Here is a 3,711-nt window from a genome sequence, read left to right on the forward strand (position 1 = left end):
GGCACCCTTGAGTATGTGGATCAAGTTGTAGAGCACTGGTAGAAAAAGCATCTATGAGACTATATTCACCACAACCTTGGTAGTTGATCTTAACCATGGAGAGGGTGGAGGCTAAAATGGTATCCAGATTGTGGCAGGTGCTAGAGGAACTAGCCATGGTGTGACCAATTTTGATGCTAGGACAATGGTTGGTGTATGAAGCTTCGACCACAATGCAATAAGCAAAGGGTTTAGGATTTGCATGGATGGTTACCTCAGCGCCATTATGCAAAAATTTGATGCATTGATGGTATGTGGATGGAATTTCCTTCATGGCATGAATCCATGGTCGGCCAAGGAGGATGTTGTATGGAAGGTTAAGATCAATTACATGACAAACTGATTCTTGAGTGGCTGGGCTGACTCAGAGAGGTAGCAAGATGGTCCTTTTAGTAGTGCGCTCCAAGTTGTCACATGCTTTGATGGTAATTACCTCATTAAGGATATCTACCTCAGTGTATCATGCTTGTTTGATGAATATTTAAGTACATAGATTTAAAGTCGATCCATTATCTATCATGACTCATTTGACCACAAAGTCAGAAACCATGACTGCTATGCGAAGTGGAAGTATATGATCAGGTTCAACTGCTGGGATGTTGGAGGCTTTGAAGGAAAGAGTGCATGATGCAGAAAGGTGGCTGACCAAGTTGTGAAACTTAGTGGCATTTATGTTAGTGGGGATGCATGACTGATGGAGAGTATTGCCAAGGATCTCTTGATAAAGTGGGCTTGTTTGTAAGAGATCTAGAATGGAAATCTAGGCTAGCGTATTTCTAAGGTGTTCCAAGATATTATATTGTGGTCCTAATGGGGGCAATCCTGATGAAGGTGATCTCAATGGAGGTGGTCTTGATGGTGTAGATATAGATGGGCCAACTATATTGAGTCAAGCTCATCGAGTAGTAACTGCACATTGGGCGTCTGGGCCTTTGATATTGATAACATTGATAGAGGGCTCAACTTGTGAGATGCATCTGATAAGGTTTCCATAATCTAAGTATGCTGAGGTGTAGGTTTGAGATTTATCTTAGTTATCTCCTTGTTTGTTTTGAGCATTTTTGGGTTTGTTGATAGGAGTGTTCATAGGTGCTTTACCTGTGTTTGTGTTATGGGGAGGAAAAGCATTTTGGTATATTAGTAATCTTGCATTTGGTGAGGTGGGTGTCCCCACTATGATCTCTTTCTAATCAATAAGGTCTTGGACATAGTCCTTGAGTTGCATGCATTTAAGGGTGGTATGTCCTTTGACAAGATGGAATTTGCAAAACTCATTATCTTTATACTAGGATGCCCTAGACTAATTTGGTTCTAAGGGTTGTGTTTGTGGATGTTGGCTAAGATTATCCTTGGCTAGTTTTTCAAAGATTGCATCAAGGGGCTCCCCCAGTGAGGTGTATAAACAAGGTTGTCTTTGAACACACAGTTTAGGTCCATTTGAAAGTGTGATAGCATTAGTCTGATTGTGATGGCTAGGTATTTGGGCATTGTGTTGATTTTTTTGCATAGGTGGTTGTTGATAGATTGATGGTCATTGCTAGTAAGGTTGTTGTTGACAAAACATGGTGGGAATGTTAGCTGTTGCCCTAACAACATGAACATGTTGAGTGTTAGTGACACCATCTGTAACTATGTTCTTATTTTTATTCCAATAGCATGGTTTGTCATTTCTTGGACCTCGGTCCTTGGTGTTTTCTTTGTAAATTTTGTTGACACCATCCTTGATGAGCCCCTGTTCAAGTCCCATCCCTTTTTCTTTAATGTCTTTATATCTTTGTAAATGGTTCATAACCATGTGATGGGCAAGACTAGGATGTGCGTTGTTAATGAACATTTTGACAAGGTGACATTCGAGGATGGTGCATGAGATCCTAATTATGAGGGTTTTCCAACGTTGTAAGTATTCTTCAAGGCTTTCTCCTCCCTTTTGCTTGATATGCACTAGGTCCACTACAGATAACTCGGTCTTGACTAGGTGAACATATTGAGCCACAAAGGCTTTAGAAAGATTTGCAAAGGTCTTAATGGTACCCTGGGGTATGTGACAGAACCATTCGAGGGTAGGGCCCCCTAAGCTTTTCAAAAAAAGTCACATGAGGAACACATCATTATAGGCCAGTTCTTGGCAGTGCATATAGAATTCCTTGACGTGGGTGATTGGGTCACTTTTCCCTCTATATTTATCAAACTTGGGGATCTCAAAATATTTAGGAAAAGGTGTCATCGTGATGGTTTTTTCAAATGGATATGGGAAATCATTTTAAAATTTGAAAGTTTTCGAGTCTGTCCCATCCTTGAGGTCTTTAAGAGAATTTTTCATCTCTTCCCACTCGGAGTTTATAGACAGAGTAACAAGTGCCCCCAGTCCAAGTGCCCTTGGTGTAGGATATGTAGTAGATGTTGAAGGTTGATATGGGAAACCTTGACTTCCATATGGTGGTGGCTGAAAAATAGGTTGTACTACCGTGGGGATAGATGTTATGGGTTGTTGGAATGTAGTTTTGGCATACTGCTACATCTATTGGGTAAATTAGTGTTGGGGAATATAGGTATGAGTTTGTTGCCCTACTAGATAATTTTGTGGGGATGCTTGGGCATATTGCTAGTGTGATGATTGTGGTTGAAAAGATGGTAGTGTAGGTAAGACTGGGCCATTCTTTGGGAGTTTATACCTTGCCTCATATATGTTGGTTGTACTCTTACTTGAGAAAGTAACTGAGTATTAATAGGTACTAGGTAGTTGATGTGAGGAAGACAGTTGGGTATTGCGATGGAGGAGGGATTTGGTTATTGCCTAAGGGTGGCATGGAAAAGTAGTTGGTAATGGGTGGTAATGAATAGACTTGAGGAGGAAGGGATGAATGTGACTACAGTGTGGGCATGGATGCAATATTGAAGGGGATGCTAATGGTAGGCCCTCGTGTTGTACCAAAACTCCAAGGTCTTAAAGGAAATGAGGCCGAAGTACTTTGGCTAGCAACAAATGGACTGATAGTGATGTTGGGGGGAATGGAAGATGAAGTATTTGACCCTAATGGAGGCATTCCTATTGTGTACTAGGATGTAGGTTGGATGTTTATGCTACTACTAAATGGATTGGATGTGTTTTGAGATGGAAGGGAAAATGCAGTGTTGCTAAGTGTAAAAGAGTTATGTTGCAAAGCAGGGATATGGGTGGTGGAAGCAGATGTAGATGATACACTTGTGGTTAGTTGGGATGTAGTATGAACTAGGGGTTGAGTGAGGATGTGTTGAGTGTTTTGTGGAATGGGAGTAGTGACTTGGGTTGAGGGTATATTTGGGTCTGCTAGTTCTTCTTGTGTTAGTTGGTACTAATGTTTGGTGAAAAGAATGGATCATGAGGGACATATGACCTTGCAGATGGTGGTTTCCATCCAAATAGAGGATGTGTAGGATTTGTAATGTCGGGAGGTGGTGGTCATCAAAAATCAAAGGTGTCAACATTATCTCTTAAGAAGTTTTCCATGATGGTCTCCCTATTTCTATGTATGATGGCATTAACAATGGTTGTGTGTCTAGGTTGGTTCATGAAAGCATCAATATCTATTGAAGAACCCATTTCCTCGGGAGTTTGTGGTGGTGGATCCAATGGTGTTGTGGAAATTATGGGGTATGGTTGAGCCCAAGTTGATGAAGGTATGCTCTGATACC

The sequence above is a fragment of the Cupressus sempervirens genome, chromosome 3 (genome assembly GCF_028749045.1).
Source record: "Cupressus sempervirens isolate cs-2001-9-10 chromosome 3, ASM2874904v1, whole genome shotgun sequence".
In the NCBI taxonomy this organism is placed as follows: Eukaryota; Viridiplantae; Streptophyta; class Pinopsida; order Cupressales; family Cupressaceae; genus Cupressus; species Cupressus sempervirens.